Source organism: Oryx dammah, unplaced genomic scaffold (genome assembly GCF_014754425.2).
Source record: "Oryx dammah isolate SB20612 unplaced genomic scaffold, SCBI_Odam_1.1 HiC_scaffold_8, whole genome shotgun sequence".
Classification (NCBI taxonomy): Eukaryota; Metazoa; Chordata; class Mammalia; order Artiodactyla; family Bovidae; genus Oryx; species Oryx dammah.
Genome location: NW_024070192.1, coordinates 25,036,497 through 25,058,899, shown reverse-complemented (window position 1 = coordinate 25,058,899; position 22,403 = coordinate 25,036,497). Strand labels below are relative to the sequence as shown.

Genomic DNA, 22,403 nt, shown 5'->3' with positions numbered 1-22,403 from the left:
TTGGATCTCCTTGTAGTCCAAGGGACTCTCAAGAATCTTCTCCAACACCACAGTTTAAAAGCATCAATTCTTAAGCACTCAGCTTTCTTCACAGTCCAACTCTCACATCCATACATGATCACTGGAAAAACCATAGCCTTGACTAGACGGGCCTTTGCTGGCAAAGTAATGTCTCTGCTTTTCAAAATGCTATCTAGGTTGGTCATAACTTTCCCTTCCAAGGGAGTAAGCGCCTTTTAATTTCATGGCTGCAGTCATCATCTGCAGTGATTTTGAAGCCCCCCAAAATAAAGTCTGACACTGTTTCCACTGTTTCCCCATCTATTTCCCATGAAATGATGGGACCAGATGCCATGATCTTCATTTTCTGAATGTTGAGCTTTAAGCCAGCTTTTTCACTCTCCTCTTTCACTTTCATCAAGAGGCTTTTTAGTTCCTCTTCACTTTCTGCCATAAGGGTGGTGTCATCTGCAAATCTGAGGTTATTGATATTTCTCCCGGCAATCTTGATTCCAGTTTATGCTTCTTCCAGCCCAGAGTTTCTCATGATGTACTCTGTATATAAGTTAAATAAGCAGGGTGACAATACACAGCCTTGATGTAGTCCTTTCCTATTTGGAACCAGTCTGTTGTTCCATGTCCAGTTCTAACTGTTGCTTCCTGACCTGCATGTAGGTTTCTCAAGAGGCAGGTCAAGTATTCCTGGTATTCCCATCTCTTTAGAATTTTCCACAGTTTCTTGTGATCCACACAGTCAAAGGCTTTGGCATAGTCAATAAAGCAGAAATAGATGTTTTTCTGGAACTCTCTTGCTTTTTCAGTGATCCAGCGAATGTTGGCAATTTGATCTCTGGTTCCTCTGCCTTTTCGAAAACCAGCTTGAACATTTGGAAGTTCATGGTTCACGTATTGCTGAAGCCTGGCTTGGAGAATTTTGAGCATTACTTTACTAGTGTGTGAGATGAGTGCAATTGTGCGGTGGTTTGAGCATTCTTTGGCATTGCCTTTCTTTGGGATTGGAATGAAAACTGACCTTTTCCAGTCCTGTGGCCACTGCTTAGTTTTCCAAATTTCCTGGCATATTGAGTGCAGCACTTTCACAGCATCATCTTTCAGGATTTGAAATAGCTCAACTGAAGTTCCATCACCTCCACTAGCTTTGTTAATATGTCTATCAAATCTCTTTAAATGTATAGGTTCTCCTTCCTTTCTTTTTCCTTTTCCTTGGAATTTTTGTTGAGGAATGCATGTCATTTATTGGATAATCTTCCGTAGTCTGGATTGTGGTGATTGTATCCATGTGACACCATTTAACATGTTCCTTGGTCCCTTTTTATTTCCTGTAAATTGGTTTTTAGATCTACAGACTTGATCAGATTAAGGTTCAGTTCTCGTGTGGGTATGGGGCAAGACTAATAGGTGGTGGTGTATAATGCTACCAGGAGATGGGCGGTGTCGGTTGTTTCTTCTTTGGTACTGTTACCAGCCACTGATGATCTTTGTCTATATGTATTAATTCATTATGGGTTGCAAAATGATACAAAAATAATTTCTTCTTGAATTGGAATACTTCTATAAAAAGAAATTTCCCCTGAACAAATATTTAATTTCCTTGAAGTACAGATCTGATGGGAATGGCAGGTTGAATGCTTGATTCTTGTCCTTCACTAACCAGTTTTCAGAAGAATGAGCTTGTTCTTTTGTCATCCCCTAAAGGTGACCAGTGGGTTTAAGCATATTTGATGTGTTTCGATGCACTCTGTTCCTCATCATTGTTGGTACTCAGTTGTCCTGTTTTTATCCATTAGGAGCTTATCAGGCTGGCTTCTGAGTCTTTTGACTCAACCTTGGTAGTCTTTGATAGCTTCTTTGCTTTCCATTATGACAAGATGTTTCAGACTTAGATGTTTCCTGTCCTGTCTCCTTTTAGTGGGAAATATCTGAACCTCAGTATGTTCTCAGTACTGAGCTAGACACAGGCTAGAATGCTGAAGTAGGATTTCAAAAAGAACTACCTGATCTCAAGGGGCTTATAGTCTTTAAAGTTTTTATTTTTTTATTCATTTGGTTTATTTACTTTGCATGCATTTTGATGTGGTAAAATCAGATTTCGATTTTCTCTTATTTGATTGAAGCAAATCTTTGATTTTATTGTATGATAGGTATATATCAGAATGAGAAGAAGGTCTAAAATAATTTTTTAAAATTTAACATGTAATAAAAATTAATAGAATGACTTTAAAAAGATAAAACCTGGAAATGATACACATTTTACAAACCTGTTGCCACGCAGGAACAATAGTATGTTTGTTTTTTGCATAAATGTGTAACCATATAATTTATTGTCTAGATTGGGAGAAATGTGAGAGGGGCATTATTAATAATTACTCTGGGAGAAACAGGTATAAATCAGGACTATACAGCCACCCTGTTTATAAACTAATTGGCAATATTGTAAGCTTCCAGAGACCAGGGATCATATTAGCATGTTAGTTATATCTGTGGTAACTCACATGTGGTAGGTGCTCCGTAAATACTTGTTGAGTGTTACTGAAAATCTGCTGGTATTTTGAGGCTTGCTGTAGATTTAAGTGCTTTTTACGCTTTGTTAAATTATGTTTGCACTTTCTTCCAGGTTTTATCAACACTTCCGTCTAAGGGATCTTATACGTTGAACCTGAAAAGATTTGATGAATTCATTTAATTTTTAAGTTTAGGATCTGTTGTTCTGTTTATTATAGAAATAATACATGTTCATTGTAAAAATATTAGAATATGTACATTACCTCTTTACCAGCAACTCTCACCTCCACTTCCCTCCTCCAAAAAAGTCATCTATTCTTTGATTATGGGCTTCTCCAGTGTCTCAACGGTAGAGAATCTGCCTGCAGTTCAGGAGACTCAGCAAGAGATGCCAGTTCAGTCCCTGGGTGGGGAAGATTCCCTGGAGAAGGAAATGGCAACCCACTCTAGTATTCTTGTCTGAGAAATCCCATGGACAGAGGAGCCTGGCAGGTCACAGAAGAGTCAGACATGACTTAGCAACTAAAGAATAACAACATCTTTGATTGGATTTTAGTTTAAGGGAGAGAAGAGCATAGCAGTTATATACTCAACTAGTTCTTAACTCTCAGAGTCCCTCTCACTCACCATTTAGCCAGTGGACCTTAATTTCCTCTATTTATAAAGGAGACTTATACCCATTTGACAGGAACTTTGTAATTCTTAGATTGATGTGGGGTTTTGGTCGGGGGAGAGGGGAGCTGGGGAAGGAGAAAGCAGTTACTTGAACAATAGTTATGTGATTAAAACTCTCAAGTATTGCCAAAAATAGTTGATAGAAATTTTGCATTGATGTGAACCAGTGTGAAAACACTTCGATTTTGGTGAGGGAAGTATATTTAAAGATATTACAATAAAAATCCACATTACTCTTTAAAATATTTTCTTCAGCGTTTAGGTGAAGGAGAATTTGTCTTGGTCCTATGTCCATAAGGCTTTGACTGGGCAACCTGCTTGGTCATATTGGCTTGCTTATCTTGATCGCTCATTGGATTTGGGTTATGACAAAAGTTACTTAAAAGGAAAAAAGTAGGCAAATAAATATTCAGATTTTTGCCTGATTAAATCTATTTATAGCACATATATTGTGAAGAGCTGTGGTTTTCTTTAGATTAAGAAAAGCATCATGTAAAAATCATCTCCACATAAATGCTTCCTCTGCCCACTCATTTGTCTGCAAGCCAGGAGTCTGTTCATTTCCGCTTGGGCTCAGTGCCTCTGCTGTTCATAAGCTCATTTTTCAGACGTTCCAGTGCGTTTAAAATATAAATGTTTAAAGTGTTTATATAAAATATAAAATGTTTAAAGTTACTAGTTAATTTATTTTATACCCTGAAAGTAACCTCTCTGGGGCTTATAGGGAGATAGTGCCTTGAAACAGGTTGTTCGCTCAGAAATATGGATATTTGGATTTTTTGTCTTACTGAAATATGCACAGTCATTCACAGCTCAATATAGAGAACCGTGTTTGGGGAAAAGTAATTAAAAATTCTGTGTGGAAAAACCTCTGTATATTTGAACATCTTCCACCAGCTTTCACCAGCTTTCTCTGCTCAGGTTACCCCTGACCAATTATTGAACCACAGAGCAAATAGTGAAGAATAATGTTGTGTGATGCTGAGGGATTCTTGCTCCTCACAAACACATTGTTAAATTGCCACATGTTTTATGGGTTGGCCTTGAGTTAAAATTTTAGTGTTTAGTCACCAGTACCTAGCATAAGTTTGTCAGTATGATACATGTATATATATGCATGTTTGTACATGTATGTGTTCGTAAGGAGTGTGCTTTTCTTTCCTTAAACTGAACTATTGAGACGTGTTTGACCTTTTTTTTTTCTCCACTGCTTTACCTGTTATATGGCATTTAGTGAAAAAAATTTTTTTCTTGAAAGTTGCAGATCCCTTGAGGGCAACAGACTCGACACTCAAAGTGAAACTAGGTCACTGCTTCTGCAACATGCAGTGGTTTGCATCAAACGCTGTTTTGGTCTTAACTTTGAAATTATCCCTTTTTCTTTGAAGTGGTCATATTTTAATTTGGAGTGGTTTTAAATTTTAGACGTTTCTGAAGTGAACATTAAAATGTTTTAGTATTTTTTATGTGGTTGTTGTACACAAGTTTATAGAAAGCTTATCTCTAGACAGCATATTTCTTCAATAAGACCAAAGGGAAAAAAATGCTTAAGATTTGAGGATGTTTACTAAAGACTGAAAGTGTTTTAGGAGCGTATTCCAAATAGTTTTAGGTAGCTGTGTTACAGATTTCCTTAGCTTTTAAAATATCTGAACTTTTATGATTTAGTACCTAGTGTTTTAATATTGGGATTACTGTTTTAGTATAACCAAGAGAAGATTAGGTACTTTTCTACTTTTCATTTATATACTGTTACTACTTATTGTGGTAGATAGATTTTGTGTGGTTTTTTTTTTTTTTTTGGTTGATATGTTCTGAAATGAGGTGGAGATTAAGTTTGTGACTTTATCATAGTTTTTCTTCTGTATAGAATTGTTTAAAGCTTAATAAACTAACCTACTATAATATTCTAAAATCTTTTCTTTTAGTGGGTTCTTTGTGGTAAAAGGTGTCCCTTCCCATCAGCATTTAAACACACTCAAATCTCTCCCATCCTTGAAAACCAAATCCAACTTTGTGTCTTTTTGGAGTCCTGTTTCAGTTTCCACTCCTTAGCTGCCGTTCCCTCCTCCTCTCAGGACGGGCTCTTTAGTTGGAGTAGGCCCCACAGCTAGGAGTGGAAGCTCTAGAACTCAGCTCAAGTCTGAGCCCTCAAGCATTACACAGTAAGTCCTGTACATATGAACCTTCAAGTTGCAGGCTTTCCAAGGTGGAGACGTTTCGCACGTCCAGTCACGTAAGTTAGTTCGCATGTCTGGTATATGTGTGGCCATACGTTGTCATATGCGTGCATCCTCTACAGGTGGTTGTGCTTCTGTGTGCTTGACTGTACAGTACTATATGCAGGCTTGTAGTATGTACCGTACTACATCTCAAGCCCAGGATGTCCTGAAGCAAACGTAAGAGCAGCGATGTAGCTGGTACTACTGTACTGTAAGATTTAAACTTTTTCTTTATTTTTTTATGTATTATTTGTGTGAAAAGTATTATAAACCTGTAACAGTATAGTACTACATAGCTGATTGTGTTAGTTGGGTACCTAGGCTAACTTTGTTGGACTTAAAAGCATATTGGATTTCCAAATATGTACTCAAAATGGAACTCATTCATATGTAGGGGACGTATTGTGCTAATTAACTCAAGACGCCTGTTTTTCCAGGGAGAAGAAGGCTGTGGAAGGACAAGGGGGCCTTCACGTTAAGGAATTATTCTGCCACTAAATTCAGCGGTCACTTGTCTCTGTCTTCAGTTCAGTGCAGTCACGCAGTCGTGTCCGACTCTTTGCAACCCCATGGGCTGCAGCATGCCAGGCTTCCCTGTCCATCGCTGACTCCCAGAGCTTACTCACACTTATATCCATTGAGTTGGTGATGGCATCCAACCATCTCATCCTCTGTCGTTCCCTTCTCCTTCTGCCTTCACTCTTTCCCAGCATCAGGGTCTTTTCCAGTGGGCCTGTTCTTCACATCAGGTCTCCGTCTTACTCAGTGTTTTTAGCAGTATTTGATACAGCTGACCAGCTCTTCCTTCTTGGAAAAAAAAAAATTCTTTTTAATTGCTTGGTTTCTGTGTGTTGCAGTTTAGCATTTTCATTTTACCTCAGTATTAATTTTTTCGCTCTTCCTTGTTGGCTTTTTCTCCTCTGCTCTTAGAGTGCCCTACAGCTTTCTTTTCTCTATCTATCCTGTCTTCCCAGTCCTCCAATTTAAATTCTTTCTGTATGCTGCTGCCTCCAAAATATGTAACTCCAGTCCTGACTTCAACCCTGATGTTCTGTCCAATTGATTACTTGATATCTTTGCTTGCATGGCTAATTTGCATCTCAAACATGATTGTATAAATTAGGATGCCTTAGATACGGAGATTCAAATTGTCTTAAGTCATCTTTGATACTTTTCTTTCTTTCCTTTTTGGCGGCACTGGGTCTGCGTTGCTGCACGCAGGCTTTCTTTAGTTCCCGTGAGCAGCAGCTACTCTTCACTGTGGGGCATGAGCTGCTAATTGCGGTGAATTCTCTTGCTGTGGACCACAGGCTCTAGGTGCATGGGTTTCAGTAGTTGTGGTGTGGGCTCTAGGGTGGGTGCTCGGTACTTGTGGCACACGGGCTCAGCTGCTCTGCAGCATGTGGAATCTTTCCAGACCAGGGATTGAACCTGCGTCCCCTGCACTGGCAGCGAACTCTTATCCACTGTATCACTAAGGAAGTCCATCACTTTTCTGTGTTTATCCTTCACATATGATGAGAAAATCCTGTTGATTTTCCCCTTTTTTTTTTTGGCTCTCTGCCCGTATCTCTCAGCCCTGTAGTCAAGCCCTTCCATTTTTTGTCCCTGCGCTAATCACATTTATAAGCTTATAAGCCCTGGAGTATACTGTGCTTCTGCATGATGACAGCCCTACTCTCCTCAGCCTGTGTTTTCATTTCCTCTCTACTTCTTGAGATCCCTCCGTCCTCCAGGACCTTGCTCAGATCTCATGCTCTTCATGGGGTCCCCCACAGCTGCACATTCTCCATCTTTCTTGCCCTTTTAAATAGTTATGTGGTGCCTTTAAAAAATACCATTTGTTTTATTGGGCAATTGTGACTTGTTTTTTGTTCTTGCTCTCCAAACAAATTTAAGCATATGAAGGCTGGGGTCAATACAATAATTATTTGAAGGAATAAATACATATCTTCTCCTTTTATTAGACTCTTGGTACTTTGTGTGTAGATGACAGATGTGAATGAGAGTAGAGTTCTATAACTGGACAGAAAACACTTAGTGTATAAACCCATTTGACCTGTAAACTTTGCCTGTAATAATCAGAAAAAAAAAGTTAAACATTTCTCTCCTTAGAGGAAGAAAGGATATCTGGGCAATCACAAATAAACCCTATGTTTGAGTAGCTGCAGTTTTGGTAGAGTCCTGTCACTTCCAAGACTGTGACTCACTGGATGTCTCGTGACAATTCTTTAACCATAACTCAGTGTGGTTTGGGTTACAGCCCACATCCCAGTATCAACCTATTCTCTATATTCAGCTGTACTTCCCAAAAGGGAAGGAAGAGCCATTGGGTCGATTTGTTACCACGTGTCTCTACCTTTGTGACACAGCTGTGGCATTGCTGCCTGGTTTTGTTTCACTCAGCCTACAACTTATTTTTTTTTAAGGACCATTAAAAGTAAGATAGCAATGGATATGGCAGGTATCTGAGGCTTCATAGATTTCTTCTACATCCTATTTGGCATGTTGTTGTAAATGCCTTCTGATCAAGGCTGAGGATTGAATCATCCAAGGGATGGTGTTAAACATGGTCATATCTATCTCTACTCTGAGAAAGTGTGGTGGACCCAGTGTTGGTTTTGGAATAAGTTACCTATCCTGTGGTTCAGGCTATGAGCCAGTCCCATTTAGTGTCATACTTCCTTCAAGACTGTAGGTAATATATACCCTTAACCCAGGCATCCCCATCCTGAGATTAATAAACTAATTTTAGTGTTCAGAAAGTCGAGTCAACAAAAATTTTTTTTAAAGTATGACCTAAATGCAAATTCCTAAACACAACTTTTAAAAACAATGCTGCATGCAAACATGGAAGGGGCATCATGAGAGTGGCAAGGGGAGTATAAATGATAGCCCTTCATGTTGAAAAGATTGGGGTTACTGTGCAGCATTAGGTGACCAGATGAAATAGGCAAGAGAATGGAAAGAAACAATAGTGCAAACGGTAAGTGTCACTGGTGGAAGGGATACCCTTAAGTATGTAGATGAGAAATCTGAGGGTTTGAAAGGTAAAGTAACCTGCCCAGTGGAATGGAAGAGCCCAAAATAGTGCCAGTTTAAATCCTGTGACCTTAGTACTGTGGGTGGTGTTAAATTTTCCACTCAGTCTCATTGCATCACTCCTGTTAAGAGTCCAGTTCATCACTTATGACCTATCCAGTAAATCAGTAATGTCATTTTTATATAGAATACCTAATTTCATCTTTTCTTTTGGACCATCTTTGAAGTATTAGTGTCCAGACAGCCCATTTCATTTCATTTATTTGTTTTCATTCCAGTCCCAAAGGGCAATGCCAAAAAATGTTCAAACTTCCATACAGTTGCACTCATTTCACATGCTAGCAAGGTAATGCTCAAAATCTTTCAAGCTAGGCTTCAGCAGTATGTGAACTGAGAACTTCCAGAGGTACAAGCTGGATTTAGAAAAGGCAAGAGGAACCAGATACCAAATTGTCAACATCTGTTAGATCATAGAGAAAGCAAGAGAATTCCAGAAAAACATCTACTTCTGCTTTATTGACTACACTAAAGCCTATGATTGTGTGGATCACAGTAAACTGTGCAAAATTCCTAAAGAGATGGGAATACCAGACCACCTTACCTGCCTCCTAAGAAACCTATATGCAGATCAAGAAGCAACAGTTAGAACTGGACATAGAACAACAGACTGGTTCAAAATTGGGAAAGGAGTACATCAAGGCTGTATATTGTCACCCTGCTTATTTAACTTATACAAAGAGTACATCATGCAAAATGCCGGGCTGGATGAATCACAAGCTGGAATCAAGATTGCCGGGAGAAATATCAGTAACCGCAGATATGCAGATGACACCACTCTTATGGCAGAAAGTGAAGAAAAACTAAAGGGCCTCTTGAAAGAGAAGAGTGAAAAAGCTGGCTTAAAACTCAGCATTCGAAAAATGAAGATCATGGCATCCAGTCCCATCATTTCGTGGCGAATAGATGGGGAAACAATGGAAACAGTGACAGACATTATTTTCTTGGGCTCCAAAGTCACTGGGGAATGGTGACTGCAGCCATGAAATTAAAAACCACTTGCTCCTTGGAGGAAAAGCTATGACCAACCTAGCAGCATATTAAAAAGCAGAGATATCACTTTACTGACAAAGGTCCATATAGTCAGAGCTGTGGTTTCTCTCAGTAGTCATGTATGGATGTGAAAGTTGGACCATAAAGACGGCTGAGCACCGAAGAATTGATGCCTTCAAACTGTGGTGCTGGAGAAGACTCGAGAGTTCTTTGGACTGCAAGAAGATCGAACCAGTCAATCCTAAAGGAAATCAACCCTGAATATTTATTGAAAGGACTGATGCTGAAGCACCAAAACTTTGGCCATCTGATGCGAAGAGCTGACTCATTGGAAAAGACTCTGATGCTGGGAAAGATTGAGGGCAGGAGAAGGGGGTGACAGAGAGTGAGATGGTTGATTGGCATCAGTGACTCAATGAACATGAATTTGAGCAGGAGATAGTGAAGGATAGGGAAGCCTGGTGTGCTGCAGTCCATGGGGTCGCAACGAATCCAACATGCTAAGCAACTGAACAACAACAGCAACAGCAGTGAGAAAACATAAACAATCCTTTGTCTTTTGGTAGGTCAAATATCCCACCCCAAGGTGGCTCAGTGGTAAAGAATCCACCTACCAGTGGAGAAGACTCAGGTTTGATCCCTAGGTCAGGAAGATGCCCTGGAGGAGGAAATGGTAACCACTCTAGTATTCTTGCTGAGAAAATCCCATGGACAGAGAAGCTTGGTGGGCTATAGTCTGTGGGGTCACAAAAAGTAGGGTGTGACTGAATGACTGAACAGGCTTGTATGCAGGTCAAATATATAAATTCTGTGATTTCCTGGTGTTGGTCATGCATCTGAATACTGCAATTTTTATTTTTGTAAAGTATCATGGATGAATGTAATGAGAGAATTTCTTGATTTTCATTTTCTAAATGAGCTTTTAATTCAAGTTCATAGTGATCTAGTCAACATACACATAGGCCTCTCATGATGGCTTCCATATAGGTAGCCATGTATGAACATCTATACCTGCTAAATAGGTCTCAGTTCTAACTTAACACGTTATCTTTAGGAGTTTAAGAAATGTAAGATGCACAAGGCCTTTCACGTCTAATTTTTCTCATTCTCATAGGCAGGATATCAACTAATAATGAGCAAGATACTCACATTGATAGCAATTTTGAAAATGGGCTAGTACATTAAATGCAATAACTGTTCCATAAAACAATCTTTGGTCAAAGCTAGACTGAGAATTCAGACAAGGCAATGGCACCCCACTCCAGTACTCTTGTACCATGGATGGAGGAGCCTGGTAGGCTTCAGTCCATGGGGTCGCTAAGAGTCGGACACAACTGAGCAACTTAACTTTCACTTTTCACTTTCATGCATTGAAGAAGGAAATGGCAACCCACTCCAGTGTTCTTGCCTGGAGAATCCATGGATGGAGGAGCCTGGTAGGCTGCAGTCCATGGGGTTGCTAAGAGTCGAACACGACTGAGTGACTTCACTTTCACTTTTTACTTTCATGCATTGGAGAAGGAAATGGCAACCTACTCCAGTGTTCTTGCCTGGAGAATCCCAGGGACCAGGGAGCCTGGTGGGCTGCTATCTATGGGGTTGCACAGAGTTGGACACAACTGAAGGGACTTCGTAGTAGCAGCAGAAAGTTATTGGTGAAAGTTAAGGTCATGTATGGATGTGAGAGTTGGACTGTGAAGAAAGCTGAGCACCGAAGAATTGATGCTTTTGAACTGTGGTATTGGAGAAGACTCTTGAGAGTCCCTTGGACTGCAAGGAGATCCAACCAGTCCATTCTAAAGGAGATCAGCCTTGGGTGGTGTTTGGAAGGAATGATGCTAAAGCTGAAACTCCAGTACTTTGGCCACCTCATGCAAGGAGTTGACTCATTCGAAAAGACCCTGATGCTGTGGGGGATTGGGGGCAGGAGGAAAAAGGGACGATAGAGGATGAGATGGCTGGATGGCATCACCGATGCAATGGACGTGAGTCTGAGTGAACTCGGAGTTGGTGATGGACAGGGAGGCCTGGTGTGCTGCGATTCATGGGGTCACAGAGTCGGACACGACTGAGCGACTGAACTGAACTGAACTGAAGGTTGCTTAAGCCGACAGTGTGATGAGTAATGCACTTTAGTTTTTATTGTCTTATATGGAAATGTGGAGACTGTTGGTGCTTGAAGGTAATCAGGTAGTACCTAGGAAGAGTGCCTCTCCCTGTCCTCTTTCGCTAGCTTCACTTGCATGTTACCAAGAAACACAGTGACAGTCTCATTTAAATGCATGTGTAAGAAACCACAGTGAAATTTTATTTTTACAGAACGTTTGTTTAAATTTAGAGGTGACAGGCATTTCTCAATTTCATCTTTAACAGTTAATGGATTAAATGGACTGCTTAAAAAATAATTATTTGACATATTAACTTTTGTTAGATAAGACAGCATTAACATTAGTTACATTTTTCAACTATATTGAAATATAAAAATATAAAATATAGGCATCTGAGAACACTTTCTGACGTTCATCTAAAGTATGGTTCAGTGATATATATCATTTGAGGTTTTGTTTGTTGTAAACTTGCCTTTTATATGTTGGTGTTTGTAGCTTTTCTTGTGTAACCCAGATCAATTTTGTGAGCACTTTTAGAAAGTAGGCACTTAGTTAATGTTTAACAAATGTATGCTAAATGTGCTTTGTATAATATGTAAAGTATGTAAATGTGTATAATTATCTCCACTACCGTATATGTTTCATAGATCAGAGAGTAGAATTTACCAAGTTTCTCAGTTTGTTTTCTTAACTCCCATCTTCCAGATTAGCAGATTGAAACGTTGATGACTAAAATTTAGGGTTGACAATACTAAAATTTAGGTTAAAAATGAACCCTGGTTATCAATCCCATCGTTAAGGCTGTTTAATCATGCATTCTTTGTCATAATAATATGGCTTTGTTTTATTTAAAAGAACAAGGACAGAGGGGTCTAAATGATTCTTACTAATTAAAATTATGTAGCAGTTTATCATCTTAAGTAGTTCAGACCTCTGGTGTATACCACAAGGTAAAGTCATCCTTCAGTATCCATGAGGGATTGATCCCAGAACTCCCATGATACCAAAATCCAAGGACGCTTCCTTGTGTATAATGGTATATAGTGTTTATATAACCTGTGCACATCCTCCTGTAGGTATCTCTAAGTACTTATATTACTTTGTACTAGGTATACACAGTGTAAATGCTGTGTAATAGTTGCTTGGGTGCTGCAAGCTCAAGTTTTGCTGTTTGGAACTTTCTGCAATTAAAAAAAATTTTTTTTATTTTTTTTAAATTAGTTTGTTTATTTTAATTGGAGGCTGATTACAATATTGTAGTGGTTTTTGCCATACACTGACATGGATCAGCCATGGGTGTACATGTGTCCCCCATCCTAAACCCCCTTCCCACCTCCCTCCCCATCCCATCCCTCAGGGTCATCCCAGTGCACAGGCCGTGAGCGCCCTGTCTCATGCATTGAACCTGGACTGGTGATCTATTTCACATATGGTAATATACATGTTTCAGCACTATTTCTCAAAGCATACCACCCTTGCCTTCAAATATATATATTTTTAATGTGAGGTTGGTTGAATCTGTGGATGTGGAACCCCTGGATAGGGGGCGCCAACTGTATACTGAAAGGTTTCTTAAGACCTTTTCCCCCCAGTTTTATAGACATGTAATTGACACACAGCACTGTATAAGTTTAAGGTGTGTAGCATAATGATTTGACGTATGTACATCATGAAATGATTACCATAAGTTTAGTGAATATCCATCATCTCACATAAGCACAAAATGAAAGAAATAGAAAAAATTGTCCTTGTGATGAGAACTCTTAGGATTTACTCTCAGCAACTTTCATGTATAATGTATGGGAGTGTTAATTATATTAATCATATTGTATGTTACTTAACTATTTTATAACTAGAAGTTTATGCCTTTTGACCACCTTATCCAGTTCCCCCTCCTCCCATGCCCTGCCTCTGGTAACCACAAATCTGATCCTATTTTCTGTGAGTGTGTTTGTTTGGTTTTGACCTATAATTGATCTAAAACATTATGTTAGTTCCTGGTACGCAACATAGTGATTCAGTATTTCTATGAATTTCACCATGATAAGTCTAGTTACAAATATGTCACCAAACAAAGATATTACATAATTATTGACTATATTCCCTACACTGTGCATTTTATACTCCCGATTCAGTTGTTTTGTAAGTGATAGTCTGTGCCTCTTAACCTTGCTCCCCTGTTTCTTCTCCCCCCATCCTCCACCCCTCTGGCAACCACCTGTTTGTTTTCTGTGTCTGAGACTCTGTCTCTGTTTTGTTATGTTTGTTCACTTGTTTTGTTTTTTAGAGTCCACATATAAGTGAAGTCATACAGTATCTGTCTGACTTACTCTACTTAACATAGCACCCTCTAGATCCATCCATACTGTTGCACATGGCGAGATCTCATTCTTTTTCATTGTTCTTGTGGTTTAGTTGCTAAGTCATGCCCAGCTCTTTTGTGACCCCATAAACTGTAACTCGCCAGGCTCCTCTCTGTCCATGGGATTCCCCAGGCAAGAATACTGGGGTGGGTTGCCATTTCCTCCTCCAGAGCACCTTCCCAACCCCGGAATTGAACTCATGTCTCCTGCATTAGCAGGTAGATTCTTTACCACTGAGCCACCAGGGAAGCCCATTCTTTTTCATGGCTGAGTACTATTCCTCTGTGTGTGTGTGTGTGTGTGTGTGTGTGTGTGTGTGTGTGCGCGCACGCACATGCACATATGTGCACACACACTGTATCTTCTTTATCCATTCATATATTGATGGGCTCTTGGGTTGCTTCCTTTTCTTGGCTATTGTAAATAATACTACAATGAACATAAGCATTTTCTTCAGATAATTACCCAGGAGTAGAATTGCTAGAATCACCATACTGTTTTTCATAGTGGCTGCTTTCACAGATTATTTTTAAGGAAAAAACAGGATGCGGTAAGATATCACTTATTTTAGGCCTACTGAAAGTAGAACCTGCAGTATTATATATATATATATATTTATATTTATATAATATATATATTTATATTTATATAATATATATATTTATATAATATATATATTTATATAATATTTATATTTATATAATATATATATTTATTATATATTTATATTTATATAATATATATGTATAAATTTTAGTGTGAACATGAGTCTTAAACTCAGTTTAATCACTAAGTAGGGAATTGATTATTTCATAAAGAATGCATTCTTTTAAAGAACTCTTTAAAGTTACCATTTGGATATTTTAAATTTTTGTCTGTACTAATATAGGATTTAGAATAAAATTGTGTTTTCATTTTGTTTTTATCCTAATTCCTGGTATTATCTTATTTTCCTGCTTCAATTTATTTACATATTTTAAATTTATTCTGTTTTGCTTAATTGTATATTTGTTTTACCATGTATATGTTGGGCTTCCCAGTTAGCTCAGCTGATAAAGAATCCTCCTACAATGTGGGAGGCTCTGGTTTGATTCCTGAGTTGGGAAGTTTCCCTGGAGAAGGGATAGGGCTACCCACTCCACTATTCTTGGGCTTCCCTTGTGGCTCAGATGATAAAGAATCCACCTGTAATGTGGGAGACCTGGGTTCGATCTCTGGATTGGAAAGATCCTCTGGAGGAGACCATGGCAACCTACTTAAGTATTCTTGTCTGGAGAATGCCCATGGACAGAGGAGCCTGGCAGGCTACAGCCCATGGGGTCTCAAAGAGTCGGACATAGCCGAGCAACTAAGCACAGTACATACAGATATATTTCAAAGACACACTTAAATATAGGTCTGCAGTTTTTTGTTATGATATAATTTGACCCCTAAAACATGACTCTAATTATATTAGTTCCTTCTTGGAAAACCTTTGCTCTATTTTGTCATCCATATTAACTACAAACTCTTCAGCCCAGGGTTTAAGGCTTGTCACTATATGGCAATAACTCACCTATCTTGCCATCTCTCTGTTGCTCAAGCCCTATATTCTAGTAAAACTAAACAACTTATACTGTCTCTTGTTCAGGAGTGTACCTCACTGTTAGCCCATTCTTATTTCCCTATGCTAGAAAGGACTACTTCTGCCTTCATTTCTGCCAGTCTGAAACCTACCTGCCTTTCAGGTTTTCCTGAAATGTACTATCCCTCACAGAACTTTCCTGATTTTACCCCCGAATGCAATTTATCTTCCAGACTTTCAGATTTCTACTTTTTAAATTCATATTAAACATATAGTTAGTAGTTGTTAAATAATTACTTGACCATCCAAAGACTTTGAGATTAATTGTTATTTGATAAATGTGTCCCTAACATACTTTACCAGTAAGAAAGAAATGAATAGCCTTAAGCAAAACCAAGAAAGCTTTGACTAAAACATCAGACCCTTGCTATCACAAAGCCATCTTATCCATTCTTCCTAATGGATTATTTTTCAAAAGAACTTTGCTGATACATATTTATCTCTCCCTCCTTTTTCCTTTCCATTTCTTGATGGTTTTAGTTTTGGCCTGAGCCTTGTAGGTAGTTGTATGCTTTAGAAACCTCTCCGTTTGGCAGGACCAGGGTCTGGCAGCACATAGGTGGTTTGAGCTTTGGAAACAGGTCAGAGGCCACGGCTCTGAAGAAGTGGAGTAAGCAGAGGTACCAGATTGATATACCTTACAAGATTGCCTTTTCAACTTGAAAAGACTCATCCCAAATAGAATCTTTTTAACATACAAGGAGAATGCACAGGTACATATTTTAATAGAAGAAAAAAAAAGTTAAATTTGTTGAAATTAACTTAAAATTTTCAGGGAACAAAATTAATTGTTTTCCTTTTAAAACTAAATTCCTTGAGGACTGCATAAACTTATTTTGTAGTCCACTTGGGGGGAAATGGCATTGAAAAAAAGCACATTCTGGAAGCTGTACTTTACTACCTGTATATATGCTGAGATATTTTCCAACTTTTAAAAAAAATTGTATTTTCTTCCCGATAGCTGGTCCAACTTATAGAGTACAAGGACTGACTGCTTCTCAGCTTGTGTACCCCTGACATTCATACTACATTTACCCCCAAGTTATATACATTAATTATAACAAAACACTAAAGAATGACCCACTTTATTTTAGAATTTATTTTATGACACTTTAGAAAATTATCTTTAAGAACTGATGGACTTATGTTGTTTTAATACTATAGAACAGCTTTAAATATCAGTGAAAGTTATTTCTCATTTGCCTCTTCTATCTTTAGTTTCTTAGAGCTCAATATATTCACTTAGTCTTCTTAAAAACTAAGCTAAGATGATTTGTAATAGGTAAGTTAGAACTCTTACTCTGTAAGTAAGGATAGAACTCTATCCTAAGTTACACATGAAGAGTTGGATAATGGAACATGGAAGGTTTTAATTTCCCTAATGTGGCTTTGGTTTTTTAAAAATTACTCAGTTGTGCCCTTATGAGATATTTTTAAGTTTTCTGGAAAGAAAATACAAGAAGATTATCATCAAAACTCAGACAAGGGAAAAGGTGCCAAAATCAAATGAAGAAAGTAAAGTATGAGCAGAAAGCCCATAGGTATTTCGGAGTGAACCATTAGACTGCCTCTTATATTGTAACAATGTCATTTATTGATGTTTCTATGAGCTTTCCTGATTTTATTAGTAGAGAGATGTCACTTTCAGTTTCATATGGGAATCCATATATGTGTTGCTAATTTTAGTAGGTAAGTTGTGTCCGACTCTTTTGCAACCCCATGCATGTAGCCTGCCAGACTCCTCTGTCCATAGGATTTCCCAGGCAAGAATACTGGAGTGAGTTGCCATTTCCTTCTCCAGGGCATCTTCCTGACCCAGGGATCGAACCTGTATCTCTTGTACTGCAGCCACCAGGGAAGCTCCCATATATGTGTATGTCGTTAAAAATAGAATAAAGCCAAAAAAGGAGGGGAGGGGATTCCCTGGTGTCCAGTGGTTAAGATTCGGTGCTTTCACTTCCAGGGCCCAGGTTCAATCCCTGCTCAGGAAGCTACGATTCCACAAGCCATGCAGCACCACCCCCCCAAAAAATAGAATAAAGCCCTTTAAGTCTAATTATTTTTTAAAAAGGAAAAGTCTTATTTTCTAACTTATTAAGTAGAGAATTGATCTCATTATCTTTCTGATTTTTTAACTTTCACCTAGCAATTCTGTCTAGCTTAAGACTGAAACCATTGATGTCTGTATATATATTCGTAAAGAACTGCATTAGCTGTTGTGTTCACTAAAACAATGAAGGAATTTTCTTTCTCACTTCGCGGCTGTGATAGATCAGCAGGGGAGCTCTGCTTGTGCCACTCAGTGACCCAGGCTGATGGAACCACCAGCCACCTTTTTGTACTCTGCTGGTCATGAAGTGAAGAGGGAAATGAAATCCAGAGGGTCTCTCATGAGCTCAGAAATGACTCACATTGCTTATTTCACAACATGATGGTCCCATGTAACTAGGCAGGGCCAGGAAACATCATGCCTATGCCAGGCAGACAGCTGAAAATATTTGATTAATAGCACGATTCTTTTGACCACCAGTTAGTTGATCTACTCTCTCACACAGGAAAAATATACTCACTTCCTCCCCAGGTACGAAACCCTAAGTTCCTGTCCAATCATGACATTAAGCTTGAAGTCCAGGATCTCTGAGCAGATATGCAAGGATGTGATCTTGGTAGTCTGTTCGTGAGGAGATGATGCACGGTCATCTCTACATAGGGCCCAAATGTTGCTCTTTTTGATCCATAGACTTAAGAAAAAAATTGACAAATGATTGGCTGCCCTCACAATGTACAGGGGTGACTAGTGGCAGGATGATTAAAAAAAAAAAAAAACCTCCCGTTTGAAAAGGGAAGCACAAGAGACATACAGCAAATACTGCAGTCCCTCTGAGCAGTCATTGAAGGGCCCCCTCCAGGGATGGTGAATGTTCTTGACAAGATCCCGAGTTTGCTCCTTAACTCAGTTGTCTGCTCCCTGGCTTATCTTCTTGATCCTCCTCCTTTTTTCCTGTTATGTTCCTTGGCTGTATTCCAAACGGACAATGAGGAATATTCCCCCTTAAGGGGATGAACAGCTTTTTTAATCCACTTCCTGCCATGGATGCTTGGGAACCCAAAGATCAGTTTTAGAAGTCTTGAGTACTTCCCTGGTGGTCCAGTGGTTAAGATTCCTCTTCCACTGAGGAGGGCATGGGTTTGATCTCCTGGTCCGGGAAATTCTCCATGCCACATGGTGTGGCCAAAAAGAAAAAGTCTTGAATAGTCACAGCCTCTCAAGTGTAGGCTGGTGGTTCTTTTAGAAGTATAACCCTCAAAAACTTAGTTGGCTTTTTACTTGTTTGTTTCCAGTCAGCTCCATGTGCCCTGGTGCTGCTGCTGCTGCTAAGTCACTTCAGTCGTGTCCGACTCTGTGTGACCCCATAGACGGCAGCCCACCAGGTGCCCTAGCCACATCCATAATTCTTTCTAACCATACTTCATAGATTTGTTGTGTGGCTCTGCCTTATTGGTCTCATACTTCTTTCTTGACTTAATTTTGAGTAGAGGTAGTTCTACTATAACGGCATGTATGCTTTCCTGAATTCTGCAAAATTGCACACTAAAATAAACAGGGCTTATAGGAAAAAATAGGATTTTGCAGACTCAAAATCTGTGGACCACTGTAACCAGTACACTAATAAAAACAAAGTAATTAAAATAAAAACAATAGCATATTAAATCTCCACTGGCATATGCAGTCAGCATCAGTTGGCTGAAGCTTTACAGACTCAGTCTCCAGAATGCTTGTTTCTTCCTCTGAGACTTTGGGGTCTTCAAGACATTCACTTACAATAGAAACTAATTTCATTACAGTAAAAATTTGATCTGTGGTGTGGTGTATGATTCAGCAGTCAAAAACTTTCTTCTTTAAACACAGGAGGAGAAACATGTATCCTCAGCTTCACCAGATATAAAGTGGAAAATGCAGTGGGTTCATGAAGCAACTGAATCAGCCACAACTTGCATTAAAGGAAGGTACATAAGTGGGATGTTTAGCTTTTTTCTTAGTGTTTTCATATATTCTAAGGCTTTCTTTTAAATTTGGGAAAGCTTTTTCCTGGTTACTTCCAACAAGAGAAAAATGCATATAAACCAACTTAACTTCTGTGTTATATTGACATCATTTCCTTATTTACTAATAGCATTTGAACTAATTCACATCAAAGCAACATGCTTAGTAGCAAAACAGACTAAGAGGCTGTTTTAATGAGAGAACCCCTCTTTAGTCTTTTTTTAGAAAAGCTGTTTTATTCAGCAGTACCTTAATCAATTGGGAGGTTTTATCAGTAGTTGTAAAGGCCAAATCTTTGATTTGATTCTTGCCTCAAGACTGAACTCTGATCAGCATTTGTAGCTCAGAGACCTTCTCAGTTTGGGGTTAAGCACTTGATTCTTCTGACCCCACAAATCGCTGGAAACTGATGAATTCTTTTCTGAATTCATCCAATAATTTGTTAAATACAGCCAGCAGTAACCAACACAATCTCTTAATGGTCCATTTTCCCACTAGAGCTATAAATTCTCAAGGCATATTAGCTCTCTTCACCACTGCACACTATAAGCTGCTATCCTTTTAGCCTCTGATAAGTTTTTCCTTAACCTCCTTCTCCCTAGCTCCTTAGCCTTCACCATATACTTTAGGTTTTTTGATGAGACAGTACCATACTTCTGGATTCCACCTGTATCAGCTAGGAGAGACCCAAATTATGCTGCAGTAATACACAACACAAGATTTCAGTGGCTTTGAAATCATGTTCTCCCTCAAGTTAAATAAAATACAAAAGAATTTTAATGATGGCTGCACGGTGCATATCCTGTGGGCCGTTTTGTTACTCAGGGTCCTAGGTTGATAGCAGCCATAGCAGTCATCACTTTCAGGCTTGCTGGTTGCTGTCACGGTGGGAGGAGAGGCCTGGAGGGTCTCATGTTGCTCTTCATGTCGCTTCTACTCAGCTGTACTGGCTGCAAGTAGTCCTGTGGCCCCACCCAACTACTGGGGACAGGCAGAGTCAGAAAGTGCCTGGACCTGTCATGTGTCCAGAAGGCTGAGGGCCAGGATATTGGGGAAGAACACATGGATGACTACCATAGAGGATATCCTTTCATTTATTTTCCTTCATGATTTTGTTCTATTCCTATTTATTTGCTGGTTAATTGAATTTTACTGTCCTCCTTCCCTTGCTTAATTTGGATAATTAATGTGGGTCAGTTTTATTTACTGGTACTTATAGTAGTTTACATTATTTCAGAAGTTTGGGCAATACAAAATAAAGCTACTGTGATTTTCCTACTTAAAATGCAAGGTATAAAACTGATTAAAAAGCTATATGGTTACAGGAAGAGTTGAGTTTAAATTATTTTGGAATGTCATTTGTCATAGTAGAAGTAAAGCTTTGGAGTCAGGCCTGGGGTCAAATATTGCTTCTGACATTTAGCAGATATGTGATCTTAGACAAATTATTTAACCTCTCATAGGCATAATTTCCTCTTTTATAAATATAAAGAAATATATATATATATATATAAAGATGTCAAATAAAGCACGGTGGCATTTATCACTGCTGCTTTCTGAAAATTTACTAAAATGAAAGTAAAATACATTTTTTAAGTTAATTTATTTATTTGGCCATGCCACACAGCTTATGGAATCTTAGTTCCCCAACCAGGGATTGAACCCCGGGCCCTTGACAGTGAAAGCACAGCATCCTAACCACTGGACCACCAGGGAATTCCCTAAAATAATTTTTTAGAAAATGGAAGAGAGACAGTAGCAGAGGAATGATAGAAATAGTTGTGAATTACTTATTATAGTCATAATAATGTAAGTAATAAATACTTTACAAAAAAGTCAAGAAATAGAAATATTATCACAGGGATTTCCCTGGCGGTCTGATAGTTAAGACTCTACGCTGCTACTGTCAAGGGCCCAGTCTCAACCTCTGATGGGAGATCTGAGACTCTACATGCCATGTGGCAAAGCCAAAAAAAAGAAAAAGAAAAGAAATATAACCACATTGTTTAAAATATAAAAGTAAATACAAGGGGAAAGGGAAGAGGAACAGCTGAAAGAAACACTTTGTCTCAGGTAAAGGACTCAGATGGGATGGAGTAGGCAGAGGATGGCTTCTTTTGTTATAAACCTTGCAGTATATTTGATTTGTGAAACTGCAGATGCTTTTTTTATTAGTGATTACTTTGATGAAAGCTTTAAAAATAAGTTTAAAACTCAACCCCAAAGTTTCGTAGTGGATATTAAATAGAAATAACAAATAATGAGCACCTTTACAGTGTCTGTCCACACAGCAGCTATTCAGTAAGTACTAGTTTCCTTCATTTTGTTAATTAGACAGGGTATATGCCTGTAGTAATATTTATGTGACTCAGAAGTTAAGTGGTTGGCTAAGCAGCAATGTGAGGTATGTCACAAAGCAAATTATGTACCCTTCTCATCTTTTTTTTTTTTTTAATGGATGATTTTATTTTTCCTGGAACCATATCAGCTTTATGGCTACTGTTTCTTAGAGTTTAGACTTCTGTGTAGCTGACACATGAAAATCATCTGGTTATTGAGTGAATCTAGAGAGCTATGTGTAGACCAAATTTTAAAATACGTAGCAACTTTGAAATCATTCTAATAAACTTGAAAACAATAATATCTATAACTAGATTATAAATTATTTAAGGCCAGGGATATATCTCTCTCTCTTCTATTGTTACATCAGTTAGCTGCTTTATTTTTCGGGTCCACAGTGCCTAGACCACT

At 38.6% G+C, this 22,403-nt stretch overlaps 1 protein-coding gene across 2 annotated transcripts in view; it reads left to right on the top strand.

The window, feature by feature from the left end:
* Positions 1–22,403, top strand: part of ZNF652 (zinc finger protein 652) — a 65,831-nt gene that overhangs the window by 21,044 nt on the left and 22,384 nt on the right. The window contains exon 1 of one of the 2 annotated variants that reach the window (XM_040245640.1): positions 18,802–19,615. The exons of the other annotated variant lie outside the window; for it this stretch is intronic. The gene's annotated coding sequence lies outside the window, so the exon portion shown is untranslated. Of the gene's footprint in view, positions 1–18,801; positions 19,616–22,403 lie in introns of those variants that run through there. 2 annotated transcript variants of the gene reach the window in all.